The following is a 12,972-nucleotide window of genomic DNA, read 5'->3' on the forward strand; positions in this document are numbered from 1 at the left end:
TCCTTCTGCCTTAGCCTCCTGAGTAGCTGGGACTACAGGTGCGTGCTACCACTCCTGGCTAATTTTTCTATTTTTTGTAGAGATGAGGTCTCACTCTTCTTCAGGCTGGTCTCGAACTCCTGGCCTCGAGCAGTCTTCCTGCATTGGCCTTCCAAAGTGCTAGAATTACAGGTGTGAGCCACCGTGCCTAGCCTCTTTTGCCTTTCATGTCTTTTAAAGCAGCAAAGAAATTGATGTTTTCTAAAATAAGCAGTAGTAGAAGTATTACTTTGTGACATTTGTGAAGTCCTTACCTTCCCTATGGAAATATTATTATTAAACATTAAGTTTTGTGAACAAAGTGGATGGGCTTTGGCTTTTCAATGAAAGATTACTAGTGTAGTTTCTTTCATTTGGTATCTTTGTTTTGTTACTGAGTTAGACATTTACTTAAAAATTTTTTTTGAGTGCATACTATGTGCAGTGATTGTTCTAGACATTCTTCAGTATAACCCAGTTTTCCTAATACGTGATTTTTTTTAAGTATGGAAACTTAATTTTAACCAATCTTCCTCTGAAACATATTCAATGCTTTCTGCTTGAATAGACATAGAATAGAGAACAATTAGGTTTTTAAAAAATACAGGCTTATATCCTTATATTAATTTCCTGTGGCTGCTATAACAAATTACCACAAATTTGGTGGCTTAAAACAACAGCAATTTATTTTCTCACAGTTCTAGAGGCCAAAAATCCAAAACCAGTATTACTGGGCTGAAATCAAATTGTCGGCAGGTCCTCACTCCCTCTGATGGCTCTAGGAGAGCATCCATTCCTTTCTTCCAGCTTTTGGCACCTGGATCACTAATCTACAAGGCCAGTGTCTTCAAATCTTTCTGTGCTCCATTTTCATATTGCCTTCTTCTCTTGTGTGTCTGTACTCTCCTCTTTTTAAAAAAATTTCTCAGCTTTATTGAGGTATAATTGACAAATAAAAATTGTGTGTATACAAGGTGTACAATGTGATGATTTAAGCTACATATACATTGTGACATGATTACCTCAATAAAATTAATTAACAAATCCATCATGACACATAGTTACCATTTGTATGTGTTTGGGGACAGGTGAGGATGTTTAGGACTACTCTCTTAGCAAATTTCAAGTAAATAATACAGTATTATTAACTGTAGTTACTGTCTTAGTCCATTTTTTATTGCTATAAAGGAACCTGAGGCTGGGCAATTTATAAAGAAAAGAAGCTGTACAAGAAGCATGGCATCAACATCTGCTTCTGGTGAGGGATTTAGGCTGCATCTACTCATGGCAGAAGGTAGAGGGGAGCCAGTGTGTGTAGAGATCACATGGCAAGAGAAGGGGAGGTGCCCTACTCTTTTTAACAACCAGCTCTTGTGGGAACTAATAGAGCTAGAACTCACTCATTACTGTGAGGACAGCACCAAGTCATTCATGAGGGATCTGCCCCATGACCCAAATACCTCTTGTTAGGCCCTATCTCCAACATTGGGGATCCAGATTTCAACATGAGATTTGGAGGCATCAAATGTCCAAACCATAGCAGTCATCATGCTGTACTAGGTCCCCATGTATTCTCCTCTTCTTTCTGTCTCTTATAAGCACGCTTATGATGGCACTTAGGGTCCACCCAGATAATCTAGGATAATCTTCCCATATCAAGATCCTTAATTTTATCTGCAAAATCCCCCTTTTAAATAAGGTCATGTTTACAGGTTCTAGAGATTAGAACCTGATATCTTTGGGGGCTGTTATTCAGCCTAGTTCAATCCTAAAGCATATTTTGATGTACTAGGATACAGAGATTATAAAAATATATAGAATATAGAATCCTGAGATCCTGTAAAGTTATTTATATAAACTCAATTTACTTTTTACTTCAGCCTACAATAGACTCAGACTTTAGATTTGGTTTTCAGAAATGTTGACTCTGCTGCTAAATGAGAGGTGGTTTTGTTTTAGGGAAGTCATAGAAGCTTTCTGATTCCTTGCCTGGACCTTGGACTGTGAATTTAGGGCCTCGGGTTTATTATTTTCTTTCTCCAAGTTTTCTAGCTGACTTAAAAGTCATCAGTGAACACCTTTATATCCTATTTCCAATAAAATGTCTGTGTCAGCAACTGTTTGATTGCCCAAAGCCTTATCTTGATTATAGGTGTGTTCAAGTGAAAATTTAATTTTGCCTCTGTGTGATGAACTACCAGTGTTTCCTTTACCTGAGGCCCTAAATTCAAATCTAAAGTCTGATTTGAATAAAGGTCAAAGTAAAGATCAAAGAGAAGATTATTGGAGGATTACTGAGAAGTCACTAAGCAGCCCTCCTAAAACACTGCTATATGTAAAGTCAGAGATTTCAGAAGAATCTAGGAAGCTGGCCATGTCCTGCTGCTAGCACAGGATCATGAAACACAGCTGGTGGGAAAGTTTATGGAAAGCTGTCACCTCTGCATATCATCTTTCTATGTTCACAGAGTATGGTGGAGGGCCTGGGCCCACTGTTGCTCAGTAGGGTCAGGAGTTGAGAAGAAGAGCTGACCTACAGCAGGGAAGAGTCAAAATAAACTGGAACCTGCCAGCACTTTTGTTTCTATCTCACCACATTTAAGGCTGACAATCTTCAGAGAGTAATGGCTGTTGCTTCACTTCTGCCTTCTAAATCTTGTGCAGATTTTGTTTAGCCAGTCCTAACCCAGTACCATGCAGAGAAGAGGTTTCTGGGAAATGTTGTTTGAGTTTAGTTGACCAAGTATAATATAAAGTACCATAATTTCCCTTTAATATTTCCCTGTTGTACTCTATTTTCCTGTCATAGCAGTTTATACACTTATACCATTTCTTGAATTATTTGAGTAAGTGTCTTTCGTGCTAGAGAATAAGCTCTATGGAGAAACACATTGTCTTGTTCATCATTATATACCCATTGCTCATCATAGTGCCAGACCATAGTGTGTATTAAATATTTGATGGCTGATTGCCACTTGGAGAGTTGCATGATACCTGTATTTTTTACTTCTGTCCCCAGTCATCTTAGTTCTGAACCTTTACTAATGGTCAGTGCCTGTGGTCTGTACCTGGCTTTTACACTAGTCTCTGTTCTTTGTAGAATACATTTTACTCCTGCTTTTAGCTGTAAGTAGTGAGAAATGACCATAGCAGAAAGTAGTAGAGCAGAATAATATGGGGCTGGGGAAATGGGAGAGTGGGAAGCACCACACATTGGAAGGGGATCTTAGAGGTGTATTTATTAGGTCATTTTGTTTTCCAAATCACTGACCTTCTGTAGAGTACCATAATACTTAATAATTTTTATCTAAAAATTAGAATGCAAATAGATTTATATTTGTGTAGTTGAAGAAATATTTGAATGCTATTTGTTTTACTTGAATGTAGGAATGAAAATTCTGCAGTCTGAAAGAACAAGTTAAAAATTGACAGTGCTGTAACTTACATACGCCTGATATTGTCTTATGTAAACAGACACCTGACACCTTGAGGAAGAAAGGAAAGGAGAAACAATGAAGAGTTGTTTAATTTAGAATGTAATAGGAACCTGTAGGTGATAAAGAATTGGTTGTTAAGTGTTACTGAGCAAGATTTTATTTTGCTTTTCTTAACCACTTAAGAGGGAACTAATTAGTGGAGGTTATTGTTTGTATCATAGAAACAGAACTATAGTGTAAATTACTTTGTATTCATTTTTTTCACTTATGTAAAAAATAAGATTTTTTGATTTTCCACAAGATTATTGTGGATTTCAAGTACAGCATATTGTTGCTCTTTTTCTTGAGTACTGTTTTTACTTCTGAGGTAGTTAGAAAGGAAGATATATAAACACCAGTGTGAAAAGTACAGTCAGTTGTGGTGAAGGTAGTTTGTCACTATTTAGTGTACAGTTACAGGTTATAGTTTTTAAATTTTGGCATCATGGAAGATAATGGACAAAAAATTGCAACTGGGCTCAACATTGCTGTATGTATTTACTTTTTCTGTTCACTTACTTGGAAAAACCTTGTGTTTGTTTTTTACACCAGTAGTTATTTCTGACTAGTATACAATGTTTATTTGCGTAGCATTTTATAACTTGTATGTTTTCATAATACTCTATTATGTCATTAACCTCTAGTAGACTATTATACTAAGGAAGTATATTGCAGAACTAGTGTTTGGACACTATAAATATAGCTCACTCTAAAAATTATAACTTAGAAATTTAGCCTCTTGATTTTACAATAGGAGGAAAATTGATTTACAGTATATCTTAAATACTAGGTAATATTTTAAAAGGTATATACATTTTATTACAGTTTTAAAACATTGACTAAGCATTTAGTGTTTTAGAACTTTTAGTGGCTAAGAGACATATCAGCAAAATATGGAGATTATATAGACTATACATTGGTAAATCATTGGAGTAGGTGTAGCAATACTGATTTTCGGATTTTCCTACAAGGACCTATTCTATCTTTGAAAAGATGACTATCAATCATTAGTATATGGTGTTTTGAATATTTCAGAACTTGGTGCATATCTGTAATGCATTTAATGATGGCATAAATGACTAATTTCTCAGTTATCTTGATTAATTTGGGGGTAAAGGTAGTGGTAGTAGGGTGCATTAATGATACATATACCTTATGTAATATATATATTTTAAAACATTTAAACTTGTTGGCCGGGCGTGGTGGCTCACGCCTGTAATCCTAGCACTCTGGGAGGCCGAGGCGGGTGGATCGCTCGAGGTCAGGAGTTTGAGACCAGCCTGAGCAAGAGTGAGACCCTGTCTCTACTAAAAATAGAAAGAAATTATATGGACAACTAAAATATATATATACAAAAAATGAGCCGGGCATGGTGGCACATGCCTGTAGTCCCAGCTACTCGGGAGGCTGAGGCAGTAGGATCGCTTAAGCCCAGGAGTTTGAGGTTGCTGTGAGCTAGACTGACGCCACGGCACTCACTCTAGCCCGGGCAACAGAGTGAGACTCTGCCGGGCGAGGTGGCTCACGCCTGTAATCCTAGCACTCTGGGAGGCCGAGGTGGGCGGATCGTTTGAGCTCAGGAGTTCGAGACCAGCCTGAGCAAGAGCGAGACCCCACCTCTACTAAAAATAGAAAGAAATTATATGGACAGCTAAAAATATATATAGAAAAAATTAGCCGGGCATGGTGGCGCATGCCTGTAGTCCCAGCTACTCGGGAGGCTGAGACAGGGGATCCCTTGAGCTCAGGAGTTTGAGGTTGCTGTGAGCTAGGCTGACGCCACGGCACTCACTCTAGCCTGGGCAACAGAGTGAGACTCTGTCTCAAAAAAAAAAAAAAAAAAAAAAAGCACTTGTAAAGTTGCTCAGAATTGGCTGACAAAGCTTTGTAAAGCAAGGATCTTTGGGAGCTACTTTAATAAAAATGAGGGTAATTAGCATATCAAATGTATTATAGCTTCTGGTGTGTTTGAAAACCTTTTTTTCTTAAGACTATTAAAATATTACTGACAATATCTTTGAATTTGAAATAAGCTTACTAATATTTTTTGTATAAAATGCAAAAGTAAATTCTAACCAAGCCAAGTCATCCAAACTCATCAAATACAAATGAATGGAGCTTAGATGAATGAAGTTTTTTGGTACATTTTTCCCCTGAGAGGTGAAAAGAGATTTAAAAATAATAAAACTCAACTTTATAAATATCAAACACCTAATAATTCAGAGGAAAAGTAGTAATTAGAAAGCAAATACAAGATCTATTAGGGTGACTAACCAAATCCGGAAATATTCCTTGTGCATAGGAAAGTAAAGAACTTTTAGAAGTACTCTCAGTGTGATTGTTGTATCAAATCAGTGTGTTTGTAGTATATATACTTATATGCAAAGATTACAATTATATATTGTTATTATATATTAGTTTATGTTATATATTATCATATGTTATATATTACTACATAGATATACTCAAAGTTTACAATTTACAAATTTAGACATGACTTTTAGAAGAAAGGTGAAATTAAATTAATAGAATTGTGTGTGTGTGTATGTGTTTTAGAACTGGAAGGGAGGGATGAAGAGACTTTGGTTAATGGGTACAAAAATACAGTTAGGTAAACTAAATAAGTTCTACTATTCAATAATATGGTAGAAAAATTATAGTTAACAGTAATTTATTGTATATTTCAAAATAGCTAGAAGAGAAGAATTTCCCCAACACAAAGAAGAGATAAATATTTGTGGTGATGGATATCCCGATTATCCTGATTTGATCATTACACATTGTATACATGTACCCCCAAAATATACGCAACTATGAGATATCAATAAAAAATACACAAACAATAAGAACTGAAAAAGAACTGAGAAGTTGTATAAAGTATTAAATTTTAGAAAAATACTTCTTCCAGTTGTCATAGAAAAAAAGAAAAATAGCTTCAAAATAGGTGTGGTTTATATAATATTTAGAAGCTACTTGTTGAAAAATTTTAAGATATAAAAAGGAAAAGCGTCCTAAATGTTCAAAAGGGTCCTAAATGTTCATCAGTAGGAGAAAGAGTAAATAAAAGATCCATTCATTTGATGGAACATTATAGAGTTGTTAGTAGCAATGAACTAGGTCTATATATCAACACAGATGGTAAATGCCAAATAATGTATATAGTTTGATGCTATGTATGTATATTAAAATATTTAGGGCTTATATCTATATACATATATAAAAATTTAAAAAGTATATTGCAAATATATACTCCAAATTCATGATGATTGATTTCTCTGGGGGAAGAGGAAAGGAATAGGACTTGGAGTTGTGGATTAAAGAGGACTTTGACTTTAGTTGTGGTTTTATACTGTCAGCCTTAATGACAAAATTCAGGCAATATGATTAAGTAGTGAGTTTCTTTGAGCACAAGGTTTGAGGATAGCCACCTGGAGGACACAGACTCTAAAAAGATGGGATCAGTGTTCTGAAGTGGAGAGGTTTGAAGGTTGATAATATAGACAGGGTCTGGGGAAAGTTAACAAGATTACATCATACATTCCATACATGGTTAGTACGTAGTTACAGCAATTTGATTGGTTATAGACAGTGTTTCTTTTTTGGGGAAAGGTATATTTAACATTCAACATTAAGGATGTTGAATAGTCAAGGGGTCTTTTATCTCACTCTAGGTGGCTTCTATCTCAGGGCTATCTGGTGTGAGCTGGGAACCAAGGAAATAAGGAAGAAAGTTAATCTATAACAAGAGATCTGTAATTGGTAGGTTGGACTCCTGACTTGGTCTCCAAAGTCAATCTTCCTCAGGGGCTAATAACTTTTAGAAGCCCAAAATAGACTATCTTTTTTCTCTCACAGTACATAGTAATATCATTTTAAATTTTCTACATTTTTCACATTAAGAATATACTACTTTTTTTTTTTTTTAATATGGAACGCTTCAGAATTTGCGTGTCATCCTTGCGCAGGGGCCATGCTAATCTTCTCTGTATCGTTCCAATTTTAGTATATGTGCTGCCGAAGCGAGCACAAGAATATACTACTTTTTAAAGTAAATGAAGTATAAATGCTATTTTTAAAAAAACAGAACAAACAAAAACAAAGAAAAACCCTCAGAACGAAGTGGTGTCATTTACCTAGTGATCAAAAAGAATGCATTTTTGGGGGGAAAGGTGGTACAGGAGCAACGTATGTAACCTGCAATTCTGTATCCCCCATAACAAGATGAAATAAAAAAAAAAAAAAAAAGAATGCATTTTTCAGGTCTTAGCTGTTAAGGTGAAAGTGGGGACATCTAACTTCTGACCCTGTTATAAATCTGAGAGCCTCACTGAACCCTGAGTTAGTAACTAGGCTCCTTCAAGGAATGTGGGCAGTAATTTGTTGACTGGTTTTTGACAATAAATCATAAAAACATAAGGTTTTTGACAGTAAATTGAATGAGGCTACATATGTGAAAGAACCTAGCATAGCTTCTTCTTGATTATTCATATGTAAATTTCTTGTAGGAAATTTTTATGAAATAAAAAGTAATCTGGAAATGAGGATTAGAGACACCTGACAGGATAAAAGGGAATTAGGTAGTAAGAGAAAAACAAAAATGTAGAAAGGACTGAAATTAAATCTTAAACATGAAATTGTTTTCTGTTTGTTTTCAGTTATAATGGGAACATATCGTAGACTTTCAAATGAAGAAACAATATTCTTATAAATTATAAAAGTGTAAGATAATCTTTGTTCTGGCTGACTTTGCATTTATGAATTTGCTGTGCATTTATGATGGGTGTTAAGTAACTAAACTTAAAACTTAGTTTTACCTATACTGTGTTCCAAAACCAAACTATGTATTTGTATAATTTTAGAAATACTAGCATCTTCATTATTTTCATTAAATTATAATTCTTTATAGGTAATCTGGTACAAATGATTATTTGTTTGCATATATTGTACTTTCCAACTTTTTAAAAAATATACATCATAGTAGACTAAGAACATTAATAAGAACTATATTATCATGGTGAATGTTTATATTGATGCATATGTTTGGAAATGGAAAAGCAGAATTGTAAAAGTGTACCTTGGTTTAGAAACTGACCTTTACATTTTCGTTTGAAAAGAAGTTAGAGCATTGCTGTTACAATAGGTACATTATGGTATTGGTTGCTCAGAATAAACAAAAGACTTCCTTGAACAGATTTGAAATCATTGTTTGACATTTTCCAAGAGAATTAGATGCCTCTGCCAAATACAGGTTGCTGGCAACTTACTCTGCTTCTATATAGAGAAAATTCCAGGATATCCTGGAATTTTACAGTAGCATGTGGGGTGGGGGGCTAGGGAGCCTGATACTTAACTATGTAAACTGGTGTTTCCAATTACTAGTCATGTGACTTTGAAAAAGTCATCTAACTTCTTTATGCACTATTTTCTTCATTTTTAAAATGAAGAGATTGGATGATTTCTAAAGAATCTTCTACCTCTAAAATGCTGTAATTTTATTTCACATTAGGATTCTTTTGGTATTGCAGATTTACAAAAATGAGATAGATGATGGATAAAGAAGTCTGTGTATTCCTTTCTTTAAGCTTGATCCTTTATATGTAACAAAGAGATGTATTATTCAAGTTTTGTTTCTGAAATTCAAATGAAATGCTTATGATCATTTTCACCAATAATTACGTATGTGTGTATGTTTGTATATATATATGCACATACATGTTCAGTGGTAAATATATATATTTCACCATTAAAAATTTTCTTCTTATGTTCATGGTGCTGCATTATTTGTACTTAGGACATATTCATCTGAGGGTAGGAATTGCCAAATTTAGTAAGCTAGACTTTGTGCCTTCAAGAATAGGTCTCTCTGTAACCATGGTACTTAGCCTAGTGTAGGCACTAAATAATGATTTTTGAATCTGTTTGAATATATTATATGCTATTACAATAATTAGGAATTAAGAAAAAAAGGATCATATATAGAACCATAAACTGTGGTAGCTTTGTAGCTTGATTGTGAGAGCTCTAAAGATATATACTGTAAAGGGGTTCATTTTCAAAGAATTTGGGGTGGGAGATAGAATCATGGAAAGGATAGAAGTGGAGTGAAGAACAGACTTTAAGAATGTCCTTGGCATTAATCCAAAGAAATCAGAGCAGAATCAAAGCTCTGAGGAAGGCCTGCTGAGGAATGCTACTATTTGGTATGTCCTCAATTTTTAATTTTAAAAATCAATTTTATTGAGTTTTAATTTACATATAATAAAATGTACTCATTTTAAATGTACAGTTCACCACACAGAATATTTCTATCACCATCAAAAATCCTTTGCTGTCCCTTTGCAGTCAACCCTCAACCCCGGCCCTTGGTTGCAGGCAACTATAAGTTTGCATCTGTCACTAGAGTTTAGTTTTGTCTTTTCTAGAATTTCATGTAAATGGAATGATGTAGTGTACAGTTTTGTGGACATTTTTTTGGCTTAGTATGTTTTTTTTTTTTCTTTTTTTTTTTTTTCCCATCTTCGTTGGCATCATGGGGAGGCTTAGCATGTTTTTGGACGTTATTTGGAGTGTTTTAGTGTATATCAATGTTTTGTTCGTTTTTTTTTTTTTTTTTTTTTTTTTGTTGAGACAGAGTCTCACTTTGTTGCCCAGGCTAGAGTGAGTGCCGTGGCGTCAGCTTAGCTCACAGCAACCTCAGACTCCTCGGCTTAAGCGATCCTACTGCCTCAGCCTCCCGAGTAGCTGGGACTACAGGCATGCGCCACTATGCCCGGCTAATTTTTTCTATATAGATTTTTAGTTGTCTGTATAATGTCTTTCTATTTTTAGTAGAGACGGGGTCTCGCTCTTGCTCAGGCTGGTCTCGAACTCCTGACCTCGAGCGATCCACCCGCCTCGGCCTCCCAGAGTGCTAGGATTACAGGCGTGAGCCACCGCGCCCGGCCTTGTTCGTTTTTATAGCTGAGTAGTATTCCATTGTATAGATGTATCACAGTATGTTCAGTAATTCACCTATTGTTGGACATTTGTATTATTTCATTTCTGCCTATTACAAATAAAGCTCCTATGAGTATTCATGCACAAAGTATTGTTGTGAACGTGTTTTTTCAAATTTATTGGATATGCCGAAGAGTGGAGTTGCCAGGCTATATGAAAAGATTATGCTGTTGTTGTTTTCTTTTAATAAGGAACTACCAAATTTGTTGTACCACTTTATCTTCCCACTAGCAATGTTGAGAATTCTATTGATGTATAGTATTAATTTGTATTTCTCTAATGACTATGATGTTGAGTGCCTTTTCATATGCCTATTAACCATTTATCTTTTTTTAGTATTGAAAAAAGTTTTATTTAAATGATTTTTATAATTGCAAATAGTAATTTTAAAATTCTCAAAGTGCTTTTTTTCATTTCAAAATATTATGGGGGTACAAATCTTTTCCACTATATGTATCAATTTTGTTATGCCTGAGTCAGGGTTATAAGTGTGCCCATCACCCAGAGACTGTTCCTTGTACCTATTAGGTAGGTTTTTGCCCATCCCCTCCTCCCCCCTCCCCCCTCCCGCCTGCTTGATTTCCATTGAGTTTTACTTGCCTTTTATACATGTGTGCTCATGGGTTATCGAGTATATGTGGTGTTTGTTTTTCCATTCTTGCAATATTTCACTTAGGGTTATGGTTTCTAGTTCCATCCAAATTGTTGCAAAGGGCCTTAATTCATCCTTCTTCATGGCTGAGCAGTATTCCATAATATACATATACCAAATTTTGCTAATCCACTCATGAATTGATGGGCACTTGTGTTGATTCCATATCTTTGCAATTGTGAATTGTACTACAATAAACATTTGAGTGCAGGTGTCTTTTTGATAAAATGACTTCTTTTCCTTTGGGTAAATCCCTAGTAATGGGATTGCTGGATCAAATGGTAGTTCTACTTTTAGTTCCTTGAGGAATCTCCATACTGTTTTCCATAGAAGTTGTACTAATTTGCAGTCCCATTAACAGTGTATAACCATTCCTTTCTCTCTGCATTCATGCCAGCATCTATTGTTGATAGACTTCTTAATAAAAGCCATTCTAATTGGGGTAAGGTGATTATCTCATTGTGGTTTCAGTTTGCACTTCCCTGATAATTAGTGACATTGAGCATTTTTTCATATGTTTATTGGCCATTTGTCTATCTTCTTTTAAAAAGCTTCTGTTCATGTCTTTTGCCCACTTTTTAATGGGGTTGTCTGTTTTTTCCTTGCTGATTTGCTTGAGTTCTTTGTAGATTCTGGTTATTAGCTCTTTATAGGATATATAGCTTGCAGGTATTTTCTCTCATTCTGTAGGTTATCTATTTGCTCTGCTGTGTATTTACTTAGCTGTGTAGAAGCTTTTTAATTTAATCAAGTCCCATTTATTTATTTTTGTTGTTGCTGTAATTGCCTTTGAGGTCTTAGTCATAAATTCTTTGCCTAGGCTGATATCGAAAAGAATTTTTCCAACATTTTCTTCTAGAATTTTTATGGTTTCATGCTTTACATTTAACTCATTTATCCATCTTGAATTACTTTTTGTGAGTGGTGAGAGATATGGATCCTTTTTCATTCTTCTGCATGTGGCTATCCAATTTTCCCAGCACCATTTATTGAATAGAGTATCTTTTCTACAGTGTATATTGTTGTCTGCTTTGTCAGAGATCAGTTGGCTGAATATGGATGGTTTTATATCTGGGTTCTCTGTTCTGATCCATTGGTCTATGTCTCTATTTTTGTGCCACTATCATGCTGTTTTGGTTACTATAGCCTTGTACTATAGTTTGAAGTCTGGCAATGCCTCCAGACTTGTTCCTTTTGCCTAAACTTGCTTTGGCTATTTGGACTCTTTTCTGGTTCCAAACTAAGCATAGCATTATTTTTTCTAGCTCTGTAAAATATGACGTTGGTATTTTGATGGAGATTGCATTGAATCTGTAAATCACTTTGGGTAGTATGGATGTTTTAACAATGTTGATTCTACTGATCCATGATCGTGGTATGTTTTTCCATTTGTTTGTGTGTCTGCAATTTCTTTCCTCAGTGTTTTGTAGTTCCCTTTGTAAAGATCTTTTGCCTCCTAGGTTAAGTATATTCCTAGGTATTTTATTTTCTTTGTAGCTATTGTGAATAGTATGGAGTCTTTAATTTGACTCTCAGCTTGACTGTTATTGGGAATGCTACTGATTTGTGTACATTGATTTTGTAACCTGAGACTTTGCTGACTTTTATTTATCAATTCCAGGAGACTCCTGGTAGAGTGTGTGGGGTTTTCTAGATATAAGATCGTATAGTCAGCAAAAAGCAATAGTTTGACCTCCTCTTTACTGATTTGGATACCTTTTATTTCTTTCTCTTGCCTGACTACTCTGTCTAGGACTTCCAGCACTATGTTGACTAGAAGTGGTGACAGTGGGCACCCTTGTCTTGTTCCAATTCTTAGTGGGAATGCTT

General features: G+C 35.1%; 1 protein-coding gene and 1 non-coding gene across 2 annotated transcripts in view; one reads left to right on the plus strand and one right to left on the minus strand.

The window, feature by feature from the left end:
• The window catches only part of SLC35A3 (solute carrier family 35 member A3), a 54,280-nt gene that overhangs the window by 10,245 nt on the left and 31,063 nt on the right, over positions 1 to 12,972 (plus strand). The gene's annotated exons all lie outside the window — the stretch shown is intronic.
• LOC138391027 (U6 spliceosomal RNA) lies at positions 7,416 to 7,521 on the minus strand. The gene has a single exon (XR_011234670.1). It is a non-coding gene; the product is annotated as a U6 spliceosomal RNA (small nuclear RNA).

The sequence above is a fragment of the Eulemur rufifrons genome, chromosome 8 (genome assembly GCF_041146395.1).
Source record: "Eulemur rufifrons isolate Redbay chromosome 8, OSU_ERuf_1, whole genome shotgun sequence".
NCBI classification, from domain to species: domain Eukaryota; kingdom Metazoa; phylum Chordata; class Mammalia; order Primates; family Lemuridae; genus Eulemur; species Eulemur rufifrons.